This window comes from Galeopterus variegatus, unplaced genomic scaffold, assembly GCF_000696425.1.
Source record: "Galeopterus variegatus unplaced genomic scaffold, G_variegatus-3.0.2 Scaffold4276, whole genome shotgun sequence".
NCBI classification, from domain to species: Eukaryota; Metazoa; Chordata; class Mammalia; order Dermoptera; family Cynocephalidae; genus Galeopterus; species Galeopterus variegatus.
In genome coordinates this window covers 11,245-22,488 of record NW_007730387.1, presented here as the reverse complement: position 1 = coordinate 22,488, position 11,244 = coordinate 11,245, and positions in this window count along the sequence as shown.

Here is an 11,244-nt window from a genome sequence, read left to right as displayed (position 1 = left end):
GCAGCTGGGGGATTTTTCTGGGTGGGGGTTTTCCGGGAAACTTTCTGAGGTGCCATTTTGTGTATCTTGGTCTTTAACGCCATTTTACTTTTCTGGCAGAGGGTATATTAGCCAACATTCCTCCCTCTTTGGTCTTAGATTGGGAGAAGGGTGTTGAGATAATCTCTGGCTAATTCCTGCTGAGAAGGGTTGAAGAAGGGGGAGGGGGGACTTGGGAGGCGAGGGAGGAAGGTTTGCTTAGTCTAATATGACAGATAAGAGACCATAAACCCAGGCGCTGAAGACAGTAATTTCTTCTGTTGAGGAGGTGAGGAAATGTCCCTTGGAGCCGAAGATCACTGAGGCCCTCAAATATGTCTTCCATTTGTTGGATGTTAGGGAGCAACCATCTGTCCTCCTGGAGGGTCTGGAGGAAAAATAGTGTCCTCACCATCTGGTAGGAGCAGGTACTCTTGGAGGAGAAGTTGATTGATGGACACCTGAGACACCTCGTGAATTCGTTCCTGTTTTGTTGATGTAGTAACAGCATTCTTTGTTGAGAAACATGCAGGTGCTGCCTTTTTCTGCAGTGAGGAGAGCTACCTTGGGCTATGGAGGTGATTTGGCATTGTAGGGAGGTCAGGGCCTCTGCTGAAGCCTCGACAGCCACCTGGAGTTTTGGGGATAGATCTCTAGTGGAGTCTACAGAATGGATAGGAGCCCCTGTGCCTAGTCCCATGGCCACTAGAGAGGAGGCTAGGAAGACCCCGATGACTAAGGGGAGAAAGACTGCATGCTTTTGGTTTTCTGGGGGGTTAATTAGGGCAATAATTTCTACTTGGCTGTAACTGGTAAGTTGAGGGACCAGTGAAACAGGTAGACAGAGAATGGAACCAGAGGCATTAAGAGTTTTGGAGAGGGTGCCATTGCACCAAAAGAAACCTCCAACAGGGGCATGGGTTGTACAACTGGTTGTCCAGGTCTCTGTCAAATAAAATCTCCACCTGAACCCTGAGTCAGGTGTGGCAGGGCTAAGAAGCAGAAGCAAAATCAGGAAGGGGATGAAGGTGTATGGATGTCGTTCACACATCCTGCATGGGAGTTACTGCCAATCAACCTCAGTCTCATAAATGGGTGCAGCTACGGGCCAGGGCCAAGTAGGGAGTTCAAGCAGTTGCCACAGAAAAAGAAGAGAAAATGGGCCACACTTGAAAACCCAAATTTCCATGCAGTATGAGCAAGGAAGGGAAGAGCGGTAGTTACTCTGGAATTGGGGAGAGGGTGGGTATGTAGGATATATGAAGCTTTCATCACAAGAAACTGATGGGCAAAGGAATGGTACCCGAAGTGGCAAGTTATCCAGGGAGTTTTTAGTGGAAAAATGGTTTTGCCTCCTACCCCGACAATGGGCAGTGTGGAAAAGGAGGTAGGTCCCCAAAACTCCGTTAATACTGAGAAAGTGGCACCGGTATCAAGGAGGAAATAAATGGGGTGGCCCTCAACTGCGAGAAGTACCCTGGGCTCCCTGGTGGTGGTGAGGGCTGTCGTAGGTAGAGGGTGCCCTGGGCCCCATCAGTCATCCGACACCAATCCTAGAAGGCTGGGTGTGGGGCTCGAGATAGGTCCAGTCTCTCTACGGAGGCTGGGGAAATCCACTCCGCAGTGACCCGGAGTGTGGCCTTTTGGACATGGCCTTAGTGGGGGCCTGGGGTTGGGGCATGATTATGCCCAATGTCCTTCCTTACCACACTTAAAGCAGGGACCCCGGGTCCCCTTGGTTCACTTAGGCCCCTTGAAAAGGCAGTCGGTGGTGAGGGCATGGGCCCCTATAAGGCCTTGTGCCAGCAGTTCGTACTTTTGGCGTTTGTCTTTATCATCTCGGCCATTATAAACCTCGAGTGCGGCAGCCAGTACTTCACTTTGAGGAGTGAAGGGCCCCCTTTCCAGTTTCTTTAATTTGCCCTTTATGTCAGGGGAACTCTGGTTAAAGAAATAGGTCATGAGAAGTTGTCTTCCCTCTGGGGTCTCTGGGTCTATGTTAGCATAATGTAAAACAGCCTTAGTGAGCCGATCTAAGAAAGAAGAAAGATTTTCATTTTTATCTTGTATTATTTCTTGGATTTTTTCATAATTAACTGGTTTTCATGTGGCCCTTTTAGGCCCCACCACTATGCAAGTAAGAAACTGATCACGGAGACCCAATGAGGGTCGGTTTCTGGGACAGCCTGTGCCCCGACTGGGTGAGCGGGCGTGGTTTGGTGGCCTTCATCTCCGTGTGCCCTGGCCTCTAGCCAGACTCGGCTACGTTCTTCTGGCAATAAAGAATTTGTGAGGATAGTGTGGGAGTCATGGAAAGTTAAGCTATAGGCCTGGCAAAGGTATTGGAATTCCCTTGTGTACACAACTGGGTTAGTTGTATAGGAACCCAAGTGTTTCTCAATTTGGGAAAGATCAGTCATGGAAAAAGGGGCATGGACTCTAATGATACCCTCCGCTCCTGCCACCTCTCGGAGAGGAGCTAAAAGTGGAGGGTGGGCCGGGTTTCATGGGCTCGGGATCGTGTATGGGGGGGCTGGATGTGGTGGTGTGGGAGGGGCAGAAGGGGCGGGAAGAGCCGATGGCAGTTGGAGTGGGGGAGGAGAGTGTCCCCAATATGGGCGGGCAGAGAAGGCTTAGAAGCTAATAAGACCTGTTTGGGGGCACAGGTGGTACATAAAGCAGGGTTAGAACGGAGGTAAGAAAAAGCCTGGACGTAGGGAATTTCGGCCCGTTTTCCCGATCGCTCGCAGAAGCTATATATGTCCCATAGAATGTCGGGGTTGAAGGACCCAAAGAGAGGCCACCTGTTTTGATTGTCTAAATTATAGTTGGGCCATTCTTGGGTGGAACACCTAACAAGTTTGTTTGGCTTAATATCTGGAGTCAGACCCGAAGTGTGAAGATTAGTCAGGAGATGTTTTAGAGGGGGGTTGGCTGGGAGAGACCCCCATGAGAATGGAGGAGGAAGCACCAGACCTGAAGGGGTTTCCCCACTTCGGTTGGGGTACCGAGAGGTCCCAAACCATCTAAAGCAGTCATCACCGGTTTCTGGCGGCTGAGGGACCCTAGAGGGTCGTAGAGCTTTGGGGTGCCCCGCGCCAGGGCTTGCAAGTGCCTGGAGGGCAGAAATGAGAAACCCCGCAGCGAATGAGAGGGCAGGGAAAGGGCGGACCCTGCTTAACCCGGCCGAGTCCCAAAGAGAGAGAGAGAGAGAAATGAAAGCGGTAATCAAAAGACTCACGGATTAGAAGGCCGGTGTTGGATGTGCCGGTGGCGATCGGGAAGAAGGGCCGGGCTGAATGTGGTCACTGGTGTGGGCTCCGGGCCATAGGCAGAGAAATGGATGGGGTCCCACTAGGGGTAGGGAAACCCATCTGAGTCACGGCACCAATGAAAGGAAAAACCTTGGCCCGAGCACAAAATAAGACACACCAGGAGACAGGGACTCAACCAAAGTGTATTAGGCAGGCAAAGTGAACAAGCAGGCCATCCTCTCCAGAGTGGGAGCAGCTGCAGGGAGAGTCGGGCTAGGCCTTTTATATCCAGTTAGGCTGAGCTGGACTGTTCCTATTGGCTAAGAAGGAAGGGGAGGAAGCGGGCGGGGTTTAAGCTGAGCTGGGACTTTCTCATAGGCCGGCAAAATTGTGCACGTGGGAAGGTGACGTGGCAGGTAGGGGATTTTTCTGGGTGGGGGTTTTCCGGGAAACTTTCTCAGGCACCATTTTGTGTATCTCGGTCTTTAATGCCATTTTACTTTTCTGGTGAAGTGTATATTAGCCAACAGGGACCATCTGCATTTTGCTCTTTGTCTTGGCTATACTGGGGTGGAATGTGTGAAACAGACCTGGTCTCCTCCCTAATAAAGCTTCCACATTAGTATAACAATCAAAGAATATGAAAATAAGAAAAAAACTGCAGCAGGATCTGAGAGAGGGGAAAGAAGTCATCCACAGAAATTTCTGCAAGATATAGTAAGCAGGGAACAGATGAAAGAATGTGCTGAAAACTGACCCATTAACACCGCTTCCTCGGAAAGCAGTATGACATCAGAGAAAGGAAGCATAATACTGCTTAAACCCCTCTAAACGCCTAACTTGGTGGAAAAAGTGTAAGTCATGGGGCAGCCCTGGGGCACCATTCTTTTCACTACTACTGCTCAATGGTATTCAAAAGGAGGGACGATTGGAATTAAAGTATTCTAAGGCACTAAAGAAACTAGAGTGTAACCAAATCATTGGGGGGCTGGGGTTAGTTTTTAAAATCAATTATTAAAAGTCAAGAAAAGCAGTAAAAACATGAAAATGCAAGAAACATAGAAAGCATAAAGTAAGATGTTAGATGAAACAGACCTGGTCTCCTCCCTAATAAAGCTTCCACATTAGTATAACAATCAAAGAATATAAAAATAAGAAAAAAACTGCAGCAGGACCTGAGAGTGGAGAAAGAAGTCATCCACAGAAATTTCTGCAAGATATAGTAAGCAGGGAACAGATGAAAGAATGTGCTGAAAACTGGCCCATTAACACCACTTCCTCGGAAAGCAGTATGACATCAGAGAAAGGAAGCATAATACTGCTTAAACCCCTCTAAACCCCTAACTTGGTGGAAAAAGTGTAAGTCATGGGGCAGCCCTGGGGCACCATTCTTATAATCCTTTTCATTACTACTGTTCAATGGTATCCAAAAGGAGGGACGATTGGAATTAAAGTATTGTAAGGGACTAAAGAAACCAGAGTGTAACCAAATCATTGGGGGGCTGGGGGTAGTTTTTAAAATCAATTATTAAAAGTCAAGAAAAGCAGTAAAAACATGAAAATGCAAGAAACATAGAAAGCATAAAGTAAGATGTTAGAAAAAAGTCTAAGTTTTTAAATGATCACAATAAATTTATATAGGCAAACTTCCCATTTAAAACATTGGTGTTACCAGTTTAGAAATGTGTGATCTAGATATATACTTTTTAGAGGAAACACACAAACAGAAGGAACAAAAAAGTTAAAATAGAAGGGTAGAAAACAATATGACAAGCAACACTCATAAGAAAACTCATATAGCTATATTAATATCAGAAAAAAATAGACTGTAAGATAAAAAGGATTAATAGGAATGTGGAGGAAACTTTTTGGTATTCACTATAAATTCATTTCTACTTCTTGCTGGGTACAAGGCTAAACTACATTTCCCAGCCTTCCTTGCAGTGAGGTGTGGCCACATGGCTGAGTTCCAGCCAATGGAATGTGAGCAAAAGTGACTGTGCCACTCCTGGCTTGTAAGAAGCAAGTGCCCCTGGTCCACTCTCACTTCCCTGTCCATCAGAGGATGCAAACATTAAGGGCTTGGGAATGACCAAAGTACAAACCGGAGGAGGCAGGGTCCCTGACACTTGGAGGAGAACCACTCCTGATCAGAAGTTCCCACACTGGACTCTGAAGTGAGCAAGCAGTATTATTAAGTATTGATTTTTTTTTTTTTAACAAACAAGAAAGCAAGAATGTACAAAGAATTCAAGTCAAGAGACTAGAAGGTCTCTTGACCTTTCAAGGAAAGAACACTGAAAGAATTAATAAAGAGCAAAATAGATACATATATAGTAGAAAAACAGAAAAAAAAATTAAAGAATAAATCCAAGAATTTAAGGAGGCCAAAATAAATAAAATTGAAAATCTTGTACTTAATCCACTGAAGAAAAGTAGAAAAATCTTAAAACAGATGAAATCAAGGGTGAGAGAGGATGTGACAGATACAGAAGAAATCAATTACAACAAAATATTATGAAGTCTTGATGAAAAGACTGATTTTCAAGAAAATACAAATTGTTGAAATTCCCTTTGGAAGAGGCAACAAACCTAAACTGACAAATAACTGTGAAAGGAACAAGAGGGAAAAAGCGTTGTCAACAAATTAACAAATTGTATCCAAGAAATAGATCAGACCTACAAAATATTCTCCCACCAGCTGCACACATGTAGTCAAGAAATAGATAATTCCCAGGCTTATACAAAATATTCCAAGGCATAAAAACAAAAACAGTTTTATAAATTGTTTTACAAAGCTAGCATAATCCTTATATGGAAACTCAAAATAAATTCCACACAAGGAAAAATTACAGACGTACCTGTGTAATAAGCAACAGCCCAGATCTTTCCATGGGTGCTCCCCTCTCTCTCTCCGTGGCTGCACCACTCACTCTTTGCAGGAGTGTGGCACACAGTAGGGCCTCTGTAAACATGCGAATGAGTGGTTCAGCCCCTGGGGTGAGGGGTTCAGCAGGTCAGTGACAGAGCCCAGATTGTCAACCTCATTTTTTAATTTTTAGCACCTTTCACACACAAAAAAACAACCAAAGAGAGCAGCCTGCTTGTCAACGCTGCAACAATTTAAATAAATACAGCTTCCTAAGACCTCAGAGAATTCTTTCGAAATACACTCAGGCTATAGGGGACACTTGCCAAGAAGCAATGCTTACTTTGTTATTGAGAGAATATAATTACCCCAGCACACAACACAGGATGAGATAAACGGCGACTTTCCCCCACAATAAAAACCTTTTTGACTGCTTTGGGAACCGTCCCTACTCTGCTCTCTGACTAGGAAAAACTTCTCTCCAAAGTTACATTTCTTTGCTTTCTGCAAATGTTACCCTTTCTAAGAGCTGGGCAGCCAAACAAAAAAGAATCTAAATGTGAGTATATTTCCCCTATTCTTAACTGGTAACGTGATAAGCTCCTTGTCAGGACATCAAGCAGCCCTCCTCTAAGGTCAAGCTTTGAGTTACTCATCTCCTCTTTCCTTCCACCCAGTGTCAATGTTACTTGAACAAAGGGCCCCGGTCCACGCCAGGGGAGGAGAAAGAAGACCCACCACCGATGGTGTATGACCACAGATGTGACCTCCTTACCCTCAACCTGAGGTTGCTCCCCCTGGTAAGTTACACGTGTTGTGAGGGCAGGGAGCATATCGCACTTGCGTGTTTGTGTTTGTATCCCCAGTGCCTAGCATGGGGCATTGTGACACAGGGGCTCATCACATTTTTGTTGAGTGTCTACTGGTGGCCCACTGCCTGACACAAACCAGTTGTAATTTGATGTAAAACTTAGAGTAACCAGAGGAATTGACAAGAACATTTTGTCAATGGGAAAATGGTGCTCATGAGGAGACGAATTGAGGGCAGTGGTTTCTCAGACTGGCAAGGGGAGATGCTGCCCAGATCAAATGAGAAGAAGCCTGAGACATGCGGGCCTGGATATCCTGGAGAACATTTTCTCTGCACTGATTCTCTTATTCATCAGTCGATTTGGTTTCCCAAGTAAACTTTCCTGCAGGGAAGACGGTGGGTGGTATGAGCCAATTGTTTTGATTACCTATTGCTGTGTAACAAACTACCCTGAAACGTAGGAACTTAAAAAATAACTATTTTACTTGCTCACAGTTCTGTGGGTCAGGAATTCAGACAGGGATGGGCTGAATAATCCTGCTCTGTGCAGCACTGGCTGGAGTCACTCACTCAGCAGCATTGACTTGATGGTCTAACTGGGCCAGAAGTTCCAGGAAGGTTTCTTGAACCTGTCTGGCACCTCAATGTCCCCTGGTGGCTAAACTCTCTCTTTCCACATGGCTTACTTGGGCTTCCCACAGCATGCTAGTCTGAGGGTAATCACACTTCTTCCATGGATGCTGGCTTCCAAGAGGGTGTGTCCCAAATGGGAAAAGCAGAAGCTGCAGCTCTCTCAAGGCCCCAGCTTCAGAAGTTACACGGCATGACTTCTGCCACATTCTATTGGTTAAAACAGGTCACAGTGCCATCCTGGATTCAAGAGGAGGAGAATTAGGCTCTGTCTTTCAGTGGGATGGAAGGCAAGGGGTTTGTCATCATTTTTAATCAAACACACTCATTTTTTCTGGGATCTGATAAATTTTGGATAAATCAAATATCAAAAGATTAGGCCCACCGAGATGAGAGTATAAATCCTCACAATCAGACCATTCTTTATCATGAATAAATTCCTCATTACTATAATCCATAATAGGTATACCTTACTTGGCAGTTAATGTATGTTCCTGAAGCATGCCTATACTTTGGTATTTTGGAAAATGAACCACATTTTAAATGCATCAAAGGAGTTGGCTAGTTAAAGGAAATCTATTCTTTGGCAGGATTTCTTGTTTACTTGTTTCCAAGATAGTTCCAATTCTGCTTATATTTCCCATTTTATTAAAAACTATTCAATAAATGTAATACTGAGTATATTCAAAAATATTTCATTAATAAGCCCTAATTTTAAAAATTGTGAGCATTTCACATAAATAAGTTCACAGAGAAGAAAAACATACAGTCAGAATTACCATAGATATACTAATATTTTTGCTGAGACCCTATAACAGTTTGGAATGTTTACAGTTGCTTTTGGAAAAGTCCAAAAAAATCAGGGATGTGCTAGTGGCCAAAACATGTTTTGAATCAAAGCCTTAAGCATTTATTCAGCAGAATCTTAGGTGGTGATTTTGAGAGACGTTACTTTGGGAATGATTGATAAGAATTGTCATTTAATCTTTGCTCTCTGGCTACCTAATAGCTAAATGCCCAATCCGAAACTGGTCAGACTTGAGAGCTATGTAATACAGAGTTAATTAACCTAGATAGCATAAGAAAAGGCTAGGGTTTCCAGGTCATTTTTAATTTTCTCAAAAGGATCAACTCAACTTTTCTCCATAGCTGTGAGGTCTATTTGTCTCAATAAATTTTTGTGGAGTTAATTAGTGGGTGAATGCATGAGCGAATATATGGCTTGCCCCTTGCCTCAATAAGTGCACTGGAGAACCCATTGAAATACACAGGGCAGTGGCAGCAGGGATGAGAAAGAGGGAACCAATTTCAAAAAATATATTTAGGGGTCCAAAACAAGACATGGTGATCCAGTTAGATGCGACAGTGAGGAAAAGGAAAAAAACTCATGGGTTTCAAGCTTGTGTTTGTGGGTGGATGGTGTGGAAATGAAGTGAGTTAAGAATAACAGTGAAGGTTCCAGTATTGAGTGGAAGGACGAACAGCTCAGTGAGAGTGAGTAGTATTTGTGGCATCCAGGGGACATGTCTAGCAGACAGTGGGTACATTTGTCTGATGGGGTAAGAGGTCAGAGTTACAAGATGTAGATTTGGGAATTGTCACCTTTATGTGGTACTGATGCCTTGGAAATGTATATGATTGCCCAGAGAGTGTGTGAGAGAGGATAACCTGGCAGGGACAGGCTCTGTGGGAACACCAGCACTTACCTGGCAGGTAGAAGAGACAGGGAATGAATAATCAGAAGAATTATGCAGAAATATGCACAGTGAGGTATTATAGGGTCCAAAGAATCAGTGTTAACCAAAAGGAGGGAATGACCAACCCAATATACCTATTAGACCCACATATGAAAAGGGACTATGAGGCTTCTCAGCATTATATATAGAAGAAAAGTCCTGGTCCACGAGGTTCACATGTTTCGATCTGCCAGTTAATTAGCCCTATGAGGCCAGTTCCTTAACTTTTCTGAGTCTCAGCTCACTTATCTGAAAAATGGGGTAAGGGTGGGTAGAAGGTAGTTGACACTTCTACCTACCCCATCGGATTATTGGATTTTAATGAGAAAATGCGTGCGAAAACCAGCCCATTATAAACTAAAAAGCATATATTGATAGAAAGTTATTTAACTTTGGTAAGCAGATTAATGATTATTAATAAACGTTTGAAACTACCAGTATTTGAGAGGAACATAAATAACCGCACATTGATGAAGCTCTTTAAAGGGTAAAGACTAACTCACACTGAAGTGTTATTTTTCCCAAGAACTCGTAAGTCATCCGCTGGCAGCAAAAGCACTGAGCTGGGATTCAGGGTCCTTGACCCAGGGCTTGCTCACCACCTTGTGCCTGTCTCCGTTGTTGATATGTCACAATCAATTGTGATTATTTGGTGCCATTTGCCTCCCTTCCAGACTGTGAGCTCCTTGAAAGCATCCATTGTCCTTCTATTTTCATCTGTAGACCCCAGCACAGTACTTAGAAAATGAAAGGGGCTCCAAAAAAATTCACCGAAAGAGTGAATAAATTAATAGTGACCTCAGACAGTCACTTAACCTTAACCTTGTTATAAGAGAACAAAATTACATTACAGTTTGCTCTAAATCCTTACAGCATTAATATTTTCTTCATACACATTAGGCAACACCAAGAAATACTTGACACATTATTTGGAATAAATAATTATGAACATACATAGAGGTGAAAGATTACAAGTATTTGTAATCATTCATTTTTAAAGGAATCAAAATTCTTAAAGGATGGCACTAGAAATGTGTGATTTCATGCATATATCGCCTGTGGAGTAGTTGCCTCCCGAACAACTAAAAATGACACCAGCTTGCACTGGAGAACCCATTGAAATACACAGGGCAGTGGCAGCAGGGATGAGAAAGAGGGAACCGATTTCAAAAAATATATTTAGGGGTCCAAAACAAGACATGGTGATCCAGTTAGATGCGACAGTGAGGAAAAGGAAAGAAACTCATGGGTTTCAAGCTTGTGTTTGTGGGTGGATGGTGTGGAAATGAAGTGAGTTAAGAATACAGTGAAGGTTCCAGTATTGAGTGGAAGGACGAACAGCTCAGTGAGAGTGAGTAGTATTTGTGGCATCCAGGGGACATGTCTAGCAGACAGTGGGTACATTTGTCTGATGGGGTAAGAGGTCAGAGTTACAAGATGTAGATTTGGGAATTGTCACCTTTATGTGGTACTGATGCCTTGGAAATGTATATGATTGCCCAGAGAGTGTGTGAGAGAGGATAACCTGGCAGGGACAGGCTCTGTGGGAACACCAGCACTTACCTGGCAGGTAGAAGAGACAGGGAATGAATAATCAGAAGAATTATGCAGAAATATGCACAGTGAGGTATTATAGGGTCCAAAGAATCAGTGTAACCAAAAGGAGGGAATGACCAACCCAATATACCTATTAGACCCACATATGAAAAGGGACTATGAGGCTTCTCAGCATTATATATAGAAGAAAAGTCCTGGTCCACGAGGTTCACATGTTTCGATCTGCCAGTTAATTAGCCCTATGAGGCCAGTTCCTTAACTTTTCTGAGTCTCAGCTCACTTATCTGAAAAATGGGGTAAGGGTGGGTAGAAGGTAGTTGACACTTCTACCTACCCCATCGGATTATTGGATTTTAATGAGAAAATGCG